The 22,045-nt window shown below is 35.2% G+C and overlaps 1 protein-coding gene across 10 annotated transcripts in view; it reads right to left on the bottom strand.

Moving 5' to 3' along the window:
• Positions 1-22,045, bottom strand: part of RFX3 (regulatory factor X3) — a 295,722-nt gene that overhangs the window by 197,066 nt on the left and 76,611 nt on the right. The window contains exon 1 of one of the 10 annotated variants that reach the window (XM_059924801.1): positions 7,521-7,552. The exons of the other annotated variants lie outside the window; for them this stretch is intronic. The gene's annotated coding sequence lies outside the window, so the exon portion shown is untranslated. Of the gene's footprint in view, positions 1-7,520; positions 7,553-22,045 lie in introns of those variants that run through there. 10 annotated transcript variants of the gene reach the window in all.

The following is a 22,045-nucleotide window of genomic DNA, read 5'->3' as shown; positions in this document are numbered from 1 at the left end:
CTATCTCTGGACCCTTAGTTCCAAAATTATTCAAAATACTTCATTCCAGGTGGCAGGTCCTATCTACATTTTTTTAAAGTAAAAAATGAACAATTATTGATTGAGAACAATTATTGTTATCTCAAGCTGAATGAGATAACAAATATTTCTTTAATCCGAAAGAAACAGAACAGAGAGAAATTCTAAGTCATATTTGAAGTAGAAATAAACCTGAGGAAAAAAAAAAAAAAGAAATAAACTTGAGAAGAGAGAAAGGATAGGAAATTATTACACCCAACGGGAATTCTATTACTCAGACATATAAGAAAGGAGATGTAAAAAGCAATGGGTCCAAGCCAATAAACTACCTAGGAACCTCCAACAAGCCAATCACCTCAAAATATGAGTCAATTCTGGTCACCCCTTCAGCCAACTATTCCTACTTAATTAAAAAAAAAAAAAAGTTCCTAATTGAGTAATCTACATTTAGAAGTTAAAATGAAAATGACAAAATCCTAGCAGTTTTCTTTTATAGCACAATTCAAAGTATCCATTATTTTCCAAGCAGCAAACGAAAATGTCAAAAACATTCATGCTGTAGATATTTAGTTGTTTTCTGCCAAATTAATGAAAGGAAAATATTGCACTTTGAATTGGTTAATTACCACAAGTCCTTCTGCAAAGGGCTCCTGCTTGCAGAATTAAGCCAGCTGTAGTTGGCACACTGCCCTAATATTCATGGAGACTAGACTATAGGCTCCACTGTACTCGAGAGACATTTAGTTTTTGGCATCCATTCATTGGCCTACAAATCATCAGTTCTAACCACTATAGACACTCAACTGTCTGAAGTAAACAGGGCAGAAAGCACCTGCATTTAATAGGGATGTACCACATTCTGCTTCTTTGAAATTTTAAGAGCTAGACTTAAAACACAAAATGAACAAATATACCCTGATTTATATATCTTCTAGAAACTAGAGCTACTTCAACAAAAATCCTCTAGTGACAAAGCTACTTCAAGGAAAACCTTTAGGGATAAGGCAACTTCAGGAAAGGAGGAATTTGGAGAAATTCTTTTTTCTCAGTTCCAGGCCAGAGTGAATGGCCTATTTCAAACACAGGCCTCTTGGGAACCTACATATAGAGCTCATACTTTGTCACTTCCTAGGATCCAAGACAGACAGGTGCTGATCTGCCTACTTCCAAACCTGATAAAATAACCATATCACTACTCAAACCTAAGCACATCTCTCCTTTCTCTCTTCATCATGCCATCCTCTTCTCTACTGAAATTACAAGACATGAAATGTGCTCTCTATGTTGGACGACATATTGGATGTGCTTCTTTGAAATTAAATAGGAATATGTTTCTCATTTTTTTTTGAAAAGTACATTCCATCAGTCCTTTTATTTGGGAAAGAAGGAGTAGACTGATATAGAAAATAACTAATAATTTCTCTCTCTTCTTTTTCTCCTCTTTCTAAATAAAATGGAAGAAAAGATCCTGAATCAAGACAGATGAACACTGATAAACCTAGGAATACAAGCTGGCTTCTCTAAGACCCACTTCATCTGGTCCTCAAGAGTAAGCACCCTCAGGCTCCAAGTATGTCACCTCCTTATAAAAAGTCTTGCATCTAGGAATGGGAAGAACACAGAAGCCAAGAGTTGATCCTAAAAAAGGTCATTCAACACCAACTAAAACATTGATGTACGTTAACATCTAAGTATTACGGCAAATGTAAAATTAGTAAGCAATTTTTTTTTAGGATTAAGAAAAAAACCATTAAATTCCTACTCAAAAACATTTAGAAAACATTAAACATTCAGGCTTTGAGACCTTGACATAATAAATCTACATTTATCTTTTAAAAAATTGAAGCTAACACACAATGACAACCAGGATGCTTAAAGGGTCTAGAAACCATCGGAGAAACAGTATACAAATAAACAAAAGAAGGTAGAAAAAGAGAAACAGGGAACAAAGAACAGATGGAACAAACAGAGAACAAACAGTAAGATGACACACTTACAATGAACCATATCAACAACCATAGTAAATGTAAATGATCTAAACACTCCAGTTAAAAGACACATATTATCACACTCCTAAAAAAGCAAGACCCAACAATATGTTGTCTTTGAAAAATGTACCTTAAATATAGACACAAACAGGGTAAAAGCAAAAGGATAGAAAAAGACACACCATACTAACACTAGTCAAAACAAACCTAGAGTGACTATACCAATATCAGAAAAAGTTGACTTCAGAAAATAACTATTACCAGGAATACAGAGGATAATTTCATAATAATAAAAAGGTCAATTCATCAAGAGACCATAATAATCCTAAATGCTTATGTACCTAATAAAGAGCTTTAAAATACATGAAACAAAAACTAATAGAAACCAAAATATAGACTATTCTGGCCATAAAACAAGTCTCAAATTTAAAAGAATTCAAGTCATACAAAGTATATTCTCTGCTCACAAATGAACTAAATTAGAAAACAATAACAGAAAGATCTCTGGAAAGCTCCCAAATATTTTAGAATTAAATAAGACCTTTCTAAATAACCAAAGAGTCAAAGAAGAAACAAAAAGTGGAGTTAGAAAGTATTTTCAACTGAATAAAAATGAAAACACACCTCACTAGACTTTATGGGATGCTGCTAAAGCAGTTTTTAGAGGGAGATCTGTAGTACACAACATCTATATTAGAAAAAAGGAAAGGTCTCAACTCAATGACTTCAGCTTCTACCCTAAGACCAGGAAAAAGTAGGGCATATAAAACCCAAAGTAGGCAGAAGACAGTAAATAATAAAGGTCATAGCAAAATTCAATGAGGTAGAAAACAGTAAAACAGGAAAAGTAAATGAAATAGAAAGCTTATTCTTTAAAATGGTCAATAAATTGATAGATGTCTAGATAGAGATGTCTGATCAGAAATTAAAGATATCAGGAATGAGAGAAGTGACATCACTAATCTACAGATCATATGAGAATATTATAACAACTTTATACCAATAACCTTGACAACTTAGAAAAAATAATCAATTCCTTGAAAGACACAAATTACCAAAGCTCACTCAAGACGAAATAGATAATGTGAGTAAACCTCTATCTACAACAGAAATTGAAGTTATAGTTAAAAACCTTCCCACAAGAAAAATTCCAGGCCCAGATGGCTTCACTGAAGAATAATCCTAACAATTTTCCCAAAAATTACAGAGGAAAGAATACTTTCCAATCTATACTCTGAGACCAGCATTACTCTGATACCAAAACCAGACATAGATATTTTTTAAAGGAAACTAGCGACCAATATTCCCCATAAACATAAATAAAAATTCTAAAAAGCTGAATCTAACAATATCCATAAAAGATAATATATCAAGACCAAGTGGAGTCAATCATTGGTTACAAAGGTAGTTCAGGGTTTCAGGGATGGTGAATTAAATGTAATTCACCATGTCAAGAAACTAAAAAAAGAAAACCTTAGGATCATTTAAATAGGTACCAAAAAGGATCTTGCTGTGATTTACGTCATAGAGTGTTCTGCCTATGTTTTCATCTGAGAGTTTTATAGTGTCTGGCCTTACATTTAGGTCTTCAATCCATTTTGAGCTTATTTTTGTGTATGGTGTTACGAAGTGTTCTGATTTCATTCTTTTACATGTAGCTGTCCAGTTTTCCCAGCACCACTTATTGAAGAGGCTGTCTTTTCTCCATTGTATATGCTTGCCTCCTTTATCAAAGATAAGGTGACCATATGTGCGTGGGTTTATCTCTGGGCTTTCAATCCTGTTCCATGGATCTATATTTCTGTTTTTGTGCCAGTACCATACTGCCTTGATTACTGTAGCTTTGTAGTATAGTCTGAAGTCAGGGAGCCTGATTCCTCCAGCTCCGTGTTTCTTTCTCAAGATTGCTTTGGCTATTTGGGGTCTTTTGTGTTTCCATACATATTGTAAAATTTTTTGTTCTAGTTCTGTGAAAAATGCCTTTGGTAGTTTGATAGGGATTGCATTGAATCTGTAGATTGCTTTGGGTAGTATAGTCATTTTCACAATGTTGATTCTTCCAATCCAAGAACGTGGTATATCTCTCCATCTGTTTGTATCGTCTTTGATTTCTTTCATCAGTGTCTTATAGTTTTCTGCATACAGGTCTTTTCCCTCCTTAGGTACATTTATTCCTAGGTATTTTATTCTTTTTGTTGCAATGGTAAATGCGAGTGTTTCCTTGATTTCTCTTTCTGATTTTTTGTTGTTAGTGTATAGGAATGCAAGAGATTTCTGTGCATTAATTTTGTATCCTGCTACATTACCAAATTCATTGATTAGCTCTAGTAGTTTTCTGGTGGCATCTTTAGGATTATCTATGTGTAGTATCATGTCATCTGCAAACAGTGACAGTTTTACTTCCTCTTTTCCAATTTGGATTCTTTTTATTTCTTTTTCTTCTCTGATTGCCATGGCTAAAACTTCCAAAACTATGCTGAATAACAGTGGTGACAGTGGACACCCTTGTCTTGTTCCTGATCTTAGAGGAAATGCTTTCAGTTTTTCACCATTGAGAATTGACATTGGCTGTGGGTTTGTCAATATGGCTTTTACTATGTTGAGGTAGGTTCCCTCTATGCCCACTTTCTGGAGAGTTTTTATCATAAATGGGTATTGAATTTTGTCAAAAGCTTTTTCTGCACCTATTGAGATTATCCTAGAGCAATGGAAATAAAAACAAAAATAAACAAATGGGACCTAATGAAACTTAAAATCTTTTGCACAGCAAAGGAAACCATAAACAAGATGAAAAGACAACCCTCAGAATGGGAGAAAATATTTGCAAACGAAGCAACTGACAAAGGATTAATCTCCAAAATACACAAGCAGCTCATGCAGTGCAATATCAGAAAAATAAACCGAATCCAAAAATGGGCAGAAGACCTAAATAGACATTCCTCCAAAGTAGACATACAAATTGCCAACAAACATATGAAAAGATACTCAACGTCACTAATCATTAGAGAAATGCAAATCAAAACTGCAATGAGGTATCACCTCACACCAGTCAGAATGGCCATCATCAAAAAATCTACAAACAATAAATGCTGGAGAGGGTGTGGAGAAAAGGGAACACTCATGCAATGTTGGTGGGAATGTACATTGATACAGTCACTATGGAGAACAGAATGGAGGTTCTTTAAAAAACTAAAAATAGAACTACCATATGACCCAGCAATCCCACTACTGGGTATATACCCTGAGAAAACCATAATTCAAAAAGATACATGTACCACAATGTTCACTGCAGCATTATTTACAATAGCCAGGACATGGAAGCAACCTAAATGTCCATCAACAGATGAATGGATAGAGAAGATGTGGCACATATATACAATGGAATATTACTCAGCCATAAAAGGAAACGAAATTGAGTTATTTGTAGAGAGGTGGATGGACCTAGGGTCTGTTATACAGAGTGAAGTAACTTAGAAAGAGAAAAACACATACGGGATGCTAACGCATATATATGGAATCTGAAAGAAATGGTAGTGATGAACCTAGTGGCAGGGCAGGAATAAAGACGCAGATGTAGAGAATGGACTTGAGGACACGGAGGGTAAGGGGAAGCTGGGACAAACTGAGAGAGTAGCACTGACATATATACACTACCAAATGTAAAATGGACGGCTAGTGAGAAGCTGCTGCATAGCACAGGGAGATCAGCTCAATGCTTTGTGACGACCTAGAGGGGTGGAATAGCGAGGCTCAAGAGGCAGGGGATATGGGGATATATGTACACATATAGCTGATTCACTTTGCTGTACAGCAGAAACTAACACAACATTTAAAGCAATTATACTCCAATAAAGATATTTTAAAAATAAATAAATAAAAAATAGAAAAAAAAAATAGGTACCAAAAACGTATTTGACAAAATCCAAATCCATTTCTGATAAAACCCTCTGCAGAGGAGACAACAAAAGAACATTTATTTAGCCTGATAAAGTGCATCTATGACAAACCTATAGTTAACATTGTACTTAATGGTGAAAGACTGACTGCTTCTCCTCTATGATCAGGAACAAGATAGAAATGGTTGCTCCTATCACTTCTGTTCTATGTTGTGCTGGAGGTTCTAGCCAGTGCTACTGGGCAAGAAAAAGAAATGAAAGGTATTGAGAAAGGAAGATGTAAAACTTTCTTTATTCACAAACAACATGATCTTCTACATAGAAACTCAGACAGAATCTATAAAATAGCTACAAGAACTATTAAGTTTTAAACAGTTTCAAGACACCAGGGCTCCTTTGAGAAATTGCTGGTTCTAAGGCTTGGGCATGGAAAATATAAGATGAGCCTTAGGCATCTTGTAGTGTCAAAAAACAAGAAAGTGCTGAGAAAAGGAAAAAAAAGACACACAAAAAAGATGGAAGTAAGTCCAAGGGACACAAGACCCAACCTAAAAGAGCTCCCAAAGGCCAGAGCTGGAATAAGTTAAGTGAAAATATTTAAAAAATCAATCATATGTCTATTTACTAATAACCAAACATTGGAAGTTACAATTAAAAAGCAATACCATTTACAATAGCATCAATACATATGAAACCTTAGGAATAAATCTGACAAAAGATGTGTAAGACCTGTACACTGACAACTACAAAAGACTTTTGAAAGAAGTTAAAGACATAAATAAATGGAGAGGTATTATTTAGTCACAGGTTATATGACTCAATATTGTTAAGTTCTTCCCAAATTGTTCTAAAGATTCTATGCAATTCAAATCCAAATCCCAATGGGCATTTTTTTTTGGTAGAAATTGACAAAGCGATTCTAAAATTCATATAAAAAAGCGAATGACATAGAATAGCCAAACAACTTTGAAAAAGAAGAAAAGAGGGCTAACAAAATTACCTGATTTCAAACTTTACTATGAATCTACAATAATCAAGACAATAAGTTATTGGAGTAAAAATAGACAAACACACCAACAAATGGAATACAGTTCCAAAATTGACCCATACCTAAATGGACAACCAGTTTTCAACAAAGATGCAAAGGCTTTTCAGTGGAGAAAGGAGAGCCTTTTAAACAAATATTGCTGGAACAGTTGGATATTCACATTTTAAAAAAGTGAACCCTCATCCATCTCACACCATATACAAAAACTAACTCAAAATGGATTGCAGGGTACAGGTTAACAACTCTGAAACTGCTTTACATGTATACTGGGGTTGAACAAATAAGTACTAAATGGATGGTGAGAACCATGTTTCTCACTGCTGGAGAGAGACATTATGGATAAACATTACGTGGTAATGGAAAAGAGCAACATCAGTATGAATTCACATTTAGCTTAATACAGATAAAAATGGATAGATGCAGAAGTAATTATAGATGTGTATATCCATCGGTTAGCATGCATACATATACTTCCTGGCTCTGCTTGCTGAGAGAACCTAGACATAGTGACACCCCAGTAGCAGAAACCAGCATATCCAGTGCCCGCATCTTGGTTCCTAAATAACATACCCCCAGAAAAGTATCTAGGGCTCCTTTGAGAAATGGCTGATTCTAAGGCTGGAGCACTGAAAATATACGATGACCTTAGGCATCTTGTAGTGTCAGGAAACAAAGTGCTGAGAAGAGAAAAAAAAAGGAAAAGAGTAAGTCCAAGGGACACAGGAGTCAACCTACAGGAGCTGGAATGGCCAGAACTGGAATAAGTTGAGTGGCAAAATAAAAAGATAGTACTTGATTATAATTTAAAGTATAAAACTAATATACATGAATCTATACTGGTATAATAAATTATCGAAGAAATAAATAAGTGGAGGAGAAGAGACAAATAATAAATACCATTTATAGTACTGATCTTACAAAAGGATTCCAAATAATTTATGTAGATACTCATCTCCAGAAAGTAAAGCATAATTCCTCCCCCAACCTCCCTGGAGCATGGGCTATACTTAGTGACTTGCTTCCATGCTTTAGCATGGAAAGGGTAAGAAAAAACAAAAAGATTAACTTTAGAGTGGAGAAACCTGGCAAATATCACTTTGGCTGGGTAATCATGGTTAAGCAGCACCGGTGATAAAGCATGTTGATAGCATGTGTCCACCCACGCCCACTTCTCCCAAATATCATCCCAATCTAATCAAGAGAAACATCAGACAACCCCAAATTGAGGGACATTCTACAAAATATCTGACCTGTACTGCTCATGACGGTCATGGTCATTAAAAACAAGGAAAGACTAAGAAACTGTCAAGGATCAGAGAAGACTAAGGGGGCATGAGCCCTAAACACAATATGAAATTCTGGACTGAATTCTGAAACAGAAAACAGTTAAAAAAATCTGGTGAAATCTAAATAAAGTCTGAAGTGTAGTTAACAGTAATGTACCTATATTGACTGCTTAGTTTTGACAAATTTACCATGGTTATATAAGATGTTAATAATAAGAGAAGGTGGATGAGTGGTATACAGGAACTCTATGTACTACCTTTGCAACTTTTCTGCAAGTCTAAAACTATTCCAAAGTAAAACTTTTATTATAAAAATGGATTATAGACATAAATGTAAAAAGTAAAACCATAAAACTTCTATAACAAAATATGTAATAAAATATTTTAGAATTTGAGTTAGGCTAAGATTTTTTAGATAAGATGCCAACAGTATAATCCATAAAAGGTAAAATTGATAAATTAGACTTTACCAAAATTAAATCTTCTGCTATCTGAAAGACACTGTTTGGGAATGAAAAGACAAGCTGACTAGGAGAAAATACCTGCAAATCATACATCCAGTACAAGACTTGTATCAATAATGTATAAAGAACTCTTAAAATTCAATAATAACCTGATTTAAAATGGACAAAAGATCTGAACAGACACCAGAGAAGATATAAAGATAATAAATGAGCACATGTTCAAAATCATTAACCTTAGGATGATGCAAATTAATACCACAAGGAAAAACCACTACACACACATTAGAATGAGCTTGATTTACCAAGCATTGGTAAGGATGCAGAGGAACTAGAACTCTCATACTATGCTGGTGGGGCTGTAAAAAGGTACCATCAGTTTGAAAAGTTTGGAAGTTTCTTAAATATTTAAACATATTACCTGTCATATAACCCAACTATTCTACTCCCAGGTATTTACCCTCCTCCCCCAAAAAGAAAGCCTATGTCCATACAAAGTCTTATAACATCAATGGTCATAATTACTTTAATCATAATACTCAATAACTGGACATAACCCAATTGTCCATCAACAGGTGAATGGATAAACTAACTGTGGTATAGCCTTATGATGGGACGATACTCATCAATAAAAGGAAATAAAATATTGTTACCTGCAACAATATGGATAAATCTCAAAATAAGTATGCTGACTGAAAGAAGCCAGACCAAAAAAGAGAATGCATACTGTATGATTTCATTTATATAAACTTCAGGAAATGTAAACTAATTTATATTGACAGAAACAGAGGAGTGATTGCAGGGGTTGGGAGGGTGAGACTGGGCTTGATGGGACAGGGAGTGGTGGAACAAAGAGAATATAAAGAGACGCAAGGAAACTATTGGGGTGACTGCATAGCCATTATTTTGATTGCAGTTATGGTTTCACAGATATGTGCATATATCAAAGTTGTATACTTTACATATGTGCAGTTTATTTTATGTCAAATATACTTCAACAAACCTGTTTTTTAAAAAAATCAACCACCACAAAACCTGGAAAACCTGAAAATACACTAAGCCTGGAAATGAGAAGCTTGAAAAAAGGGATGATGGCTTTTGACAAACAGCTGATGGCACAGCAAGTGAAAGACTGATTAAACTTGGTCTATGTGGCTTCAAGAGAGAACTAGTACCCACGCAGTAGAAATGAAAAGGAAGCTGCATCAGATACACGAGAAGAATATTCTACAATTCCAATTCGAGCTGTCCAAACATGGATTTCTCTGTAGGGTAAAGCACTCTCGCAAAGGAGTTTAAGCAGAAACTCAATCACCTGTTAAGTGAGGTCCTAGAAGAAATTCCCACTTGAGATAGGAGACAGTATTTCTTCATCTTTAAAGGTACTAGTTATAAAAACAGAATAGTTTCCACTTGGGGAGAAATTTATTTAATCATATTCATCAGACCATAAAGCCATCGACACCAAATATTTTGAATGGTTTAAAGTATTTGGGAATATATGAGCAAGGTTAATGAACACACTTGTCAATCTTCAACTGGGTCATCCACACAGGGAAAGCAATAAAGAAGGCTTCAAAAATAAACATAGTTTGTAAAATATGTATTTATCTTGTTCATCTGTTTTTGCACATACTAAATTTTTATAAATTTCTTGAGGGAAAGGAGCACTTACAATGTTTACCATGTAATTCTAAGTACATATAGGTCAATAACCAATAATAATTGCTGCCATTTATTGAATATATATTATAAGCCTAGAAATTTGAGCAAAGCATTTTGAACACATGAACTTTACAATACTGCAAGATAGCTATTATCCCCATTTTACAAATGAAAAATCATAGGCTGAGGGAAGTTAAGGGGACCTTCACATTGAGGATCTGAAGTCAAGTCTGGCTCCAAAACCCAATGATATAAGATTGCCTCCTAGTTCACTGAAGAAATAGGGACCATCTGATGGTCACTGTGTAATCTCTTTCCTCCCTACCCAAATATTTCCTATAATCCTGCCCAATTTATTTTTCAAAAATACAAATTTTCTCATGTTATTCATCCAGCTTCATTTCCCTCAGTGCCTTGTAACTCCTCTCCTTAGAAGTCTAAACTCATCAACATGGTGAATGAGAGACCTTCCTGTCTACTTTTCCAACACCACTTCCATTTATTTCTCCTGTATATTCCAGATATACTAAAATACTGGCAAGTCTTATGAAATGCAGTACATTTATACTTTCTGCTTTCACTTCTCTGCATGCCCTTCCTCTTATTTTCAGCCTGGTGAAGAAACTTTTATCCTTCCAAACTCACTTTAAATATTGTCTCCTCTACTGAAATCTTCACTGACATTCCAGCAACAATTAGATGTACCTTCTTTTACATGTACATCACTCTATTCATACTAATAATTATTTGAGATTTTGTTTCTTGCAAAAAAAAATCTCAAAAACAGTTATTCATCTCTAAATCACCAGTACCCAAGCCCAATTCCTGACATAACGGGAAAGGTTCAATAAATGTTTATTGACTAAATGAATGGATGATGGACAGGTGGATGAATAAGCAATTAAATGGCTACAGTAACCAGTAACAAGAATTAAACTCAACTTGAATTAAACAAGAATAAGGAAAACATAAGGGTCTTCCCTTTTTATTGATATACAAAAGAAATCGTACTGCCTATGACAGAGATATACTAGTTGCTACAATTATAACAGACACACTACACCTTGTTAATTCTATATGATTTCATCCTAAATTATGCCTTAATTGAAGCAACTATTATTATCTAGCCTATTGGATCGTGCAGCCCTATTAAAACAATTTATTCAATCAAAACTAAGGGTATATATAATTTGACGCAAAAATTAATTCTCAAGGCTATATGAAATGGTTGGAAACCAGGGCATCTGTGAACTACTCTGATTACTTGTCAAGAAGAAAGCCAGAGGAATAAGCTTTTTGTGACCTCCTCCCACAAACAAAACTATTCACAGATTTTACCATTTCAAGATACAACCTTGTTTAGAGCTCTCCTCCTGCAGATAATATGACATCAAAAAAAAAACTCCCACCATTTAAAATTTCAGGTTCCTTGCTTCCATTCTTCATGATTTAAAATTAAAATATTTTTATGCCTGGCCAATGTATCTTTGATTAAGTTCCTAAAATCAGTCTTAATATATAACTGGGATAATTTATGGTACATTTTAGGGGTCTTCTTTTATCATCTTATTCACTTGTACAGAGCTGACATGGAAATAGCTTAGGTTCCTGTTGGACACTGGTGTTTTATGTTATAATCAGGCTAGACCTAATTCTTTTTAAAAATGCAAAATAAGATGGAACTAAAAAAAAAGTCAAGAAGCTTTGAGAACCACTCTCAGCTAATGGAAAAATTATTTTAATTACAAGAGAAATGTTCGAAAGCAATCTTCCACGTGAAAACAAAGCATTAGTTATCGGCTGAGGAAAATGCCTTTCCTAAAGAAATATTCACATGTGCAGAAATCCTTAGTCTATGAAATAAACGCCTTATACAGGTAGGTAAAAAAAAATTCACACCTTGGTAATTTTCTTCTAAAATGCTGCCTCATTATAGCAATAACATTTTGATTCATGCTAGAAAGGGTTCCTTTCTGAAAAATTAAAATGCATTTTAAAAAACACATAGGAGGAAAACTGTGGTGCTCTATAAAGTACTCAAACAGTATATAGCAGTCAACTTTGCTTTAAAAGGACAAAAGAAGCCATTTTAAACCACATTAACTGTAATCATCTTTTTTTTCTGAAACATGATAGTAAAATGGGGATAATAACTGAATGATTTCAGATCCCAGCATTGAAAAATTTGGACTATAAAATGAAAAGACAAAAAACAAAAACAAAAAACTTTGGGCTAAGCTGTGCATTAAATAAAAGGAGACTATTTTCCAAAAGCTGGTGTAAATTTTCTCAGATTAGGCGGCAAACACAAGACATGCAATTTGTTTTGATTTTTCCCTTTACTATCTTCAACTTTGCTCCTGAGTTTCCTTTTATAAATAAACATAAGGAGGTTAACATAAGGAGGTAACTGATTGTTTAACTTATCACATGTGACCTTTCAAGGGAAATGTTTCAGTTCATTCAAGTTCTGGCTCCTTTCAATATTTCTTGTCTCCTACATGAGAATATGATATTCCATAAAAGGAAAGGACACCATGTGTGAATTAAGTAAGAAGGGTTCATGAGAGAACTGGAATCTAATTACACAAACACACTTCCCTACAGGTGGATATAAGTTCAGAAATCTCTGAAATCTCATCTTTAAAGGCTAGCAGTGCTTTTTTAATTATGCTAAAAGTCCCTTGTCTGCTTGATCTCTCATGAACAATTTTAATCAGGCAAGCCTAATACACTCCGTCTCACAGACAACTTACCAGAGCTCTCAACTATGAGCTAATGGGAAGACAAGGAACCACAGGGATTTTTATTAAAAAGAAAAAATGGCCAGCCTAGAGATTTGGCCAGCAATAAAGCAAGATTAAATCATGCTTTTTCCTCACTTAGCCTACTTAAGAACTACAGACATGTAATTAATTTGCTCTTGAGATTTACTCTGTAAACATAAACACACCATTTAAAACATATTACATCCTTACAACTCACAGTGGTTTTTCATTTTTCTCCTTTCCCATTCACAAATGGACTATTATACTAACAACCAGTTTGCCAGACTCTAAGAATAACCCCTAAAATGTATCTTCCGCCCAAAAGGAGAGCCACAAATCACTCTCTTTAGTCTATAAGACTCCTGACAAGATCAAAATGAATGTGAAATGATAATTAAAAGGACCCAAAATAACCCCACCTCCACCTTTCAGTTGATCCCCAAGTGCACTTGTTCCTTTAGCTATCTCCAGTCCTCAGTCCATTCTGAGGCCCTTTCAGTACAGCAGCCTACCCCAACCTTCATTTTTCAACTGCTCTAAACTACCTAAACCTAACAGCCACCATTTTAAACTCCTCTCTCTTAATCAATACAACCCATAAACTCCAAAAATGTATTGATGGTTGCCCTGATCCTGAGTGTCGGCGTGTATGCTACACTGAATTGATTTTCTCTATCTTGATCTCCCAAACTGCTTTGAAATTAAAAATTCAAAATTGTAAACCCTGATCAGAGTTTACCTGATTAGTTGCTGTGTGGTTTGTAGCATATTCTCAACCCCCTCTGTGCCTCATTTCTTTCATCTGTATTACTGTAATTAACAATACACTCCCTTAAAGAGTTGATGTAAGAATAAAATGACATAATAAGTAAAAGAGTTGATGTAAGGATTAAATGACATAATACACCTGGCACACTGTGCACACTTAATACATTTTAAGTTTCCCTCCAGCAAGTCCCAGATCAGTGTTTCCGGGCTCTTCAAGCATAATCTTTAGCACTTCTGTCAGAACCACCAAGAAGATACTCAGTTTCTCACATTCCCCCTGGCAATCTTTGCCAGCCTCAGGACTCACCAGTAACCCTTACTCAGACCCTTTCTTTTTTATTTCCCCATCTCTACACTCAGCTCCATCCCTTTTGAGGTTTGCCGGCTATTTTCATTCTAAGGCTCCCTGGGCATCTCTGCCTCACTCAGTTTTTCTGTGCACTGAGTCACGTTTGCTTATTCATTAGAGAGTACTTCATTTACCTTTGCTACAGTTTTGACCTGCCTGGTTCTTTTCCTCATTAGTGCTATGCTTCTTACTAATTGCAATTGCACACCATCAGTTTAATTCGACGCTTTTCTATTTTCATTGACTCAAAAGACTACTCCTCACAGTTAAACTAAGAGACAGCAAATTAAAATATAATAGATTAGGATAAATAGTGATGACTATAGCCCAGGAAAAAACATTTGGTTAATTCTAGGAAAATATTTTTTTTTTTTTTTACAATCAACATACACTATATGCATTTCACCCATCAGATCCTGTGATTCTTCTGACCTGGTTGTTTGATGAGCTGTAATAATTCAACTTGCTTACTAAAATGGTAGATGCTGAAGAGCAAAAGAGAATACTTGCCTAGTAAGGCAGGTCAAACAATAAAATTCAGAAATAAGCTTTTAAGAAATGTTCATCAGTACTACTAAGATTGCAAATATACACACACACAAATCCCTTTAAACCATCCCCACCCAAAGAGTTGTCTGATCTATCTACAAATATCTCAGATTAAGAAAAACCTCAGTGCTAGAGTTAGAAAGACCAGATCTCTAATAGGGAATATTCCTCTGTAATAACTTAAATCAGTTAGGACACACTGTCTAGATACTATAACTATGCTCAATGGTCATTTTTTTCTCCTTTTTTTTTTTTCTTTTCCTTAATATTCTCTCCCTGATGGATACACAAATTTAAAATGCTTAGTGACACATTATTCTTTAGATAAATATGAATTATATGTCTTTCATAGACTCTATGCTTGGTAATTTTCCTAATGGAGTATAAAGTCTTCCAAAATCCCAGTGTGAATCCCAACCTGTTTCAAATTACCATGTTTTGAAGTTTTGCCTCAGGTTCCGGTCAAGGACAAAAAAATATATCAAATAAAGTGCCATCAAGGACAGGTTTTTTTTTTTTTAAGTAACAGAAAAGAGTAATAATTATATTTCTTAGAATTTTACCTTAAAAACTCTTAGGATCATTCTATTCAATTCACTCAGGCAAATTTTATATTCTAACAATATTAACAAACAAATTACTGCAATGACCTAATTTAGTACTTCATGGAACAATGGCTAAAATTTTCTTTTCTACTCGATATTTGGTTTTAAAAGAGCTGCTATCTGTCATCCAGATCATGGTTTCTAATATCATTTTGAAGTAAAAGGAACCAGGGCTCCCTGGAAAAATGACTGATTCTAGGAGTGAAGCAGGAAACGTAAAGGTAAGTCTGATGCATCCTGAGATGCCAGAAAGGAAGGGCTCAAAAAAGAAAAAAAAAAAAAACAAAAACACACACACACCATGATGAGGGTATGTAAAAGAAACACAGGAGTTAACATAGAACAATTAAAAAGTTCCCAATGGCCAAAACTGGAACAATTTGAGCAATAAAATAACAGTATTGGATTTTAACCCAAAGTATAAAATAATTATCTATGAGTCCATACTTAACATAAATAAATGATTGGCTAAATAAATAAACAGATTGGGGGAGGAGAAACAAATCTCTTGTGCAGAAGTATTCTAAATAATTTATGAAGCTACTCTACCCTCAATGAGGTGCAACATAACTCCTGACTTAAGTGTGGGCTCCACGTAGTAACCTCCTTTCAAAGAGTATAGTATGGAAAGAGGGGATCAAGAGTAACTTTAGAATGGTGAAATCTGTTAATAAGAGAGGAAACTGTATGTAAGATATAAGGAAACTCTCTGTGCTACCTTCACAAGCTTTCTGTAAATCTGAATCTACTGTAAAATTAAAAATGTATCTTAAAAGTTAAAAAAAGAAAGATCTTCTACAGCCTTTGTCTGTCTGAAGTTTGCTATCTAGCTTACCTGTAGAAATTCTAGTCAATTTTAGACCACTTCAATTGTACAATTCTTCACAACACTCTCAAATCCAGAGGTCACTTGCACTGCAGTAGAATGGAAAGATGAGAGTCATGGTCCTGCATTGGATTTTGGCTCTATATGCAACTATCCACTTGACAGAAATAACCAATTTCCTCATCTTTAAAACGGGGCAAGCCTTCTTGGTGAGCTTTCTGTTACCCCGATGGGGAGGGGGTTAATGCGATGGCCTGTCTGCATTCTCAACGCTGAGTCTCATCTGCATCCATCTTTGGTTTGGCCCACTCATATGTTAACCAGGCCCGAGACCTGGGTGCTTCCAGTTTGTTTCTTTAGACTGGATGCTCAAATGTCATTCTTTAAAAAAAAAAATCAATCCATGTTAATTCTATCTCTGGAAGAATAACCAGAAATTAGATATAGCAGTTGCCTCTATGTGGACGCTGGAGCGGGAGGGAGACATGATTTAACTGTATATACTCTTGGGCTACCTGAATTATTTTTTACTATGCATAAGCACTAGATATTTTAAAAACTTATTACAAAAGCAACAACAAGAAATCCATTACTACTCAGGGATTACTGTAAGTTTCTTATTTCTACCTTTGTATCTGCTGTTATCTCCTTTTAATACAGTACCGTAGCAAAAATCAAGAAGCATGGCTCCAGGAGATTAGTCTAAAATGATTTCCATCAACTTATTTTGTACCAAATCAGCTGTTTCAACTGGCATAGCAGTCTTGGAATCAAAAGTGACTTGAGATAGAACCTAGACCTGCCTATGTACTAGTTATTTAACCTCACTAAACCCCAGTGTCCTCATCTGTAAAACTGGAATAACAATACCCACACTTCACAGGGTTGTTGGAAAGATTAAACAAAAATACATGTAAAGTCCTTAGCAGAGTGCCTCGTCCATCTATTACAGCCCTTATCAGTATAAATGGAAGTCTGTGGGAAGATTTGATTTCTCACTCAGACGTGTCTTCTACTCAGCTATGGATCCAGAAGCAACTTCCAAGTTTTAACACCCCTAAAATGCAATTGGCTTTCAGCAATTACTATTCCCAGTTCCCTAAAGAAAAAGCATTAAATAACGAGAATGAACAGTATTTCCTTCTCTGCACAGAAATGTCTCCAATCATAAGAAACATGCAGGAGTCATGCACTATAGGTAACATGCTTAGAATTGAATAATTCTTTTGAATCATAAAAAAAACAAAATAATAAAGGACAATAACATAAAACTTGATTAAATGTGCAGAATGCTACAGTTGGAAGTCATCTTTGGGATTCTGCCAAAGGATTGCATAAGTTTTAAATTTTAGGTTATATTTACATTCTGGCTTTTTGCTTTAGTTTACTTGCAAAGGGGCATGTCGTATTTTACCTAGAAACAGATTTTTTGAGACTAGTGGTAACATATTTAAATAACTTTAATAAAAATACAGGTTAGAGCAATGCATGTAAACATCTTATGTGCTCAATGAATATTTGTTGAGTGAATTTTGAGTGTATAAATATGCGAATAAATAATGTTACCAATGCATCTTCCTTCCCATGAGTAATTAGAAATACCATTCCTTTCCTATCTGTCTCAAAAAAGTAGCTAAACAACATATTTTACACTGATTTCTATTTTACCATGGGTTTTAAATTAAAGCATTTCAAAAACTATAGGTCTATTTCCACTCACAGGACCTTTTATGTATTTGTGTGGATTCACACATCTACACACATGTACACGGGCAACACTCTAGAGTAGATGTATCTGTATGTACTTGAATGTAACTTAAGATATGAAAGTACTACCTTACCAAAAGATATATTTGAGGAATTTTTTATACTTCCTACTTTTTTTTAGAGTTTTGCTACAAGATTCCTTAAAAGTCCTTCTTGTTTTTGAGATCACACATAAGAAAAACAGCTCATGTATCTCAAATGTGAAACCACCTCTAGCAACTTGACTGTTAACACATTATTGACCGGAGGATTTTTGCAGAAACTAACGCCTGTGGCAATAATACATCTCCGGTCAATAATGTGTTAACTAGAAAGTCACTATAAATTTTTAGACTGTGCCTATCAGTGAATTCTCCAAAACAAAGGGAAGAGGAATGGAAATCTGAAACCATAATGATAAAAATCTTAAAGAACCATCTATCCCAAATGGTTAGGCTAGGAACTACTTAAGAAATTCCATTCCATTACACTACCACCCAGTCCAATAATGGCCATTGTTGACTGATTTTTTTTCCCTCAAATCTTCCACTTTATGTAACACTTCACAGTGTGTAAGTCATTCACATATATGTCAAATCATAGAATCCTTACAAAACCTGCAAGCAAATGTTGTGCAGTTCATTCAATCAGGGATAGATAGTGTGATTTGCACAAGGCCACCAAGCTAGTAAGTGGCAAAAGTAGGATTCATACCCAAGACCTCTGGCCCTAAATACAGTGCTCTCTCCACTATCTTCCAGCTGATATCCACAGCTGAATTCCACTTTCACTGACTGGCCCCATTTCTTGAAGCACGACGCCCCTGTCCACCTCCCTGCAATCCTTCCTCAGGTGGTTTACCACAGCCTCTCTGGTCTCACGCCAGTCTGTAGCCATAGACATCTTCCCAAAGTTAAATCAGATAGTCTTTGAGGTAAGACCAGCAAATGCTTTTCAGTGTTTCCAGATACAGAATAAACTTCTTGGTAAGGTCTTCAAGGTCTGAGGGGCTTGACTGCTTCTTCATTTTCAGGTTTGGAATGTATTCTCCGTCAATCGGACAGGCTTTCCGTCCTTCGTAATCACCATGCTCACTCATTTTGGGTCCCTCTCTCCTCCCCTTTTCACCTAGTTAATGTATACTCTGTTACTTCAAGCATCACTTCCTCAAGCAAGGCTTCCCTTACTAACCAAATTAAATGCCCATACTGTACACTCCCGGGGTGCCATGTACCTCTACCTCACTGCAGTTATCATAGCTCCAATTACATTTACTCATATAATTATTTGCTTAATGTCTGACTTTTCCACCAGACTGTCAGTGCCACAAAGGGTAAAGATGAAGTCATTTTTTCTGTTTTTAGTCACTATTATATCCCCAATGCCCCAGCACAATTTCCAGCCCTATAGTAGGTACTTTCTTTTAAAAGCTGAACAAATATTTCTTTTAGTCTTTAAATATTTGAAAACAGCTATTATTCTGATGATCCCTCACTCTATACATATACGCACAAAAGTTAAGGTTTACTAAGGAAACCACTCTGATTCTTTAAAATATTCCTTTTATGACAAAGTTCCCAGACACTTCTTAAAACCTAGAAGCTATAAAGGAACACAATGGCATTTTCTCACCATTCCAGAGACTCTGCACCTTTTCTGTTCCAAACACTGTGCTTCTCTTAAAACAATCTACACCTGAGACAGTGACAGTTATATCACAAATTCCCAGGTCTTCTTCATATGAATTGCTCTTAAAGCATGTCTATTTGATTCTTACTAGTGTGGTAATTTGACAAACCTATATGCAGAATTTTACATTAATCACTATTATAGACCATTTTCATTTTAGCCAATCATTTCAGATGGCCAAGCTTTTTTTCAATCCTGATTCCCTCATCCAAACTATTAGCTTTCGCTACGGTTTTATGAGATATGCAAATGCGATGGGCCTGTTTCATCCAAGTCAGTGATAAAAATGATTAATAGAACAGAGTGAAAGAAAGAGCCAGGTCATGTCACTAGAAATACCTCTCTCCAAGCTGACATCAATCCATTCATCAAATTTTTTCAAACATCTATGAATCTACCTGTCCTCATTAAACAGCACCTAATTTGACCATCTATTTCATAAACATATCATGAGACACTTTGTCCAAAGCCTTGCCAAAATCAACTTACTCCACCTACATAGGAAAAAGAATTACACTAGTTTAATATGACATATTCCAAGTGAACCCCTGTGGTCTCCAGAGGACTGCTTCTTTTCTAGTTAAGTCTTCACAAACCATTTGTCTAATCATCAATTAAAGAACAGTCCCAAAGACAGACATGAAACCCACTAATCTCACAGTTTCAGAATCCTATTTTTACCCCTCTTTTTTGAAAATAAAAGCAGTATCTGCAGGATCTGAAGTCTTTTGGCACCTCTGGTACTGACCATAAATTGCTCAAAGAACACCAAACCATTCATTTATGCAAGTCATTTAATCTCAGAACATGAACTAGTTGAGAGCATTGAGTGCTTTCTTATCACTGTCTCACCTTCCTTAAACTTTAAATCCCTTGCTACCCTCATTAGTCTCCTTTACTGAACCTGAATATCATTTTCTTTTGATAGAGAAGTTGAAACCAACCCAGGAGTACCACAGCTCTGCCTTAACTGCAACATCTAGTATTATTACACACCATCTGACCCAAGCAATAGTTTATCCTTTTTCTTGTTTTCCTTCACGATCTGAACAGAATATGTTGTGGTCCTTAGCATCTTTACAGGCCTCAAAACATCTTAGGATTCAGCCTCCTGTATGCTCCTCTTTTATATTACTTTTCTATTTGGGTTCCAACCCTTTCTTATGTACGAGGATCACTTGTACTTATATTGCCAGTATTTCACCGCAGACATTTCATGCATTCAATTAATGTTTTACTGCTTGCCAAATATAGGCAAGTCACCAAACTAGAGCAAAGGATACAAAGAGACCTAAGAGCTTATCCCTGTCTTTAAGGAATCCAGAGGAAAAAAACAGACTTTGGGGAAGAAAAATAGACTTCTATATACCAAGATAAAAGTAAATGCTGTGTGAGCAGAGTACAGAGCAACTAGCTCAAGTATGAAATCGCTGTTAAAGTCTTCATCAAGGAAATGATATCTGAGTTGAGTCTTGAGGCGAGGAAGTAGTCTGTTAAAGACTAGAAGTATGTGCAAAGGTAGGGTAATATAAAAAATACCTTGTTTTCATACAAGAGTGATTAACTTCAAGTAGCTGGGATTTAAGTTGCATGGAGTGCAAGAGATAGTCTGAAAATATAAAGTCAGTTATAAAAAGGCCTTGTGATATAGGTGTCCAACACACAGGATAAATAAAAAGAAGCAAATTCTCTCTACAGAATACTATGGCAGCAATTAAAAGAAATCAAGATGTATACCCAGTAAAACGTACAGATCTTTAAAATAGTGCTGAGGGCAAACTAAGTAATGTCTAGAGCATAATACCAGCAATGCAAAATTAAAATACATGCACATTGAGTATTGTATGCACACAAAATAAAGCTACATGTTTATACAAATAAAAAGATTCAGAAAAAAAATATGACAGTAGTTACCTATGGAGAGGGAATGTAATGAAGGTGGGAAATGGAAACAAAAGAATTTTTTAAAAGTGTGCATGCATCTGTTTGACATCCAAAGACATGAAAAAACTTAACAAGTGACAGAAGTTTTAAAGTCTGGGAATGGCAAAATCTAATGGGGTTTTTAGGAAGAAAGTTTGGCCCAGTGTGAAGTATACAGCCCTGTAGCTATAGTTTATTCTGGAGTCAAAAAGCATGGGTTCATCACCCTTTTTCTGCACATACTGAGTAGATCTTTATCATTCTGTTAGAAAAGGCTAGGTATCAGACTAAACTGCCAACAAGTAAAGAGGAATGTAGAACTCTTGGTAAAAGATGAAACTGAAGACTAGGTTTGACAGGGAGTCCATAGCTGCAAATAAAAGCAGTATCTTAAAGCCCAAATTTTTTGACTATCTTCTGGAAATTTTATTGAAAACATTCCTGCACTGTGTAGATAATG

The sequence above is a fragment of the Balaenoptera ricei genome, chromosome 6, assembly GCF_028023285.1.
Source record: "Balaenoptera ricei isolate mBalRic1 chromosome 6, mBalRic1.hap2, whole genome shotgun sequence".
Lineage (NCBI taxonomy): Eukaryota > Metazoa > Chordata > Mammalia > Artiodactyla > Balaenopteridae > Balaenoptera > Balaenoptera ricei.
The sequence above is the reverse complement of the archived record's forward strand: the minus strand, read 5'-3'. Positions and strand labels throughout refer to the sequence as shown.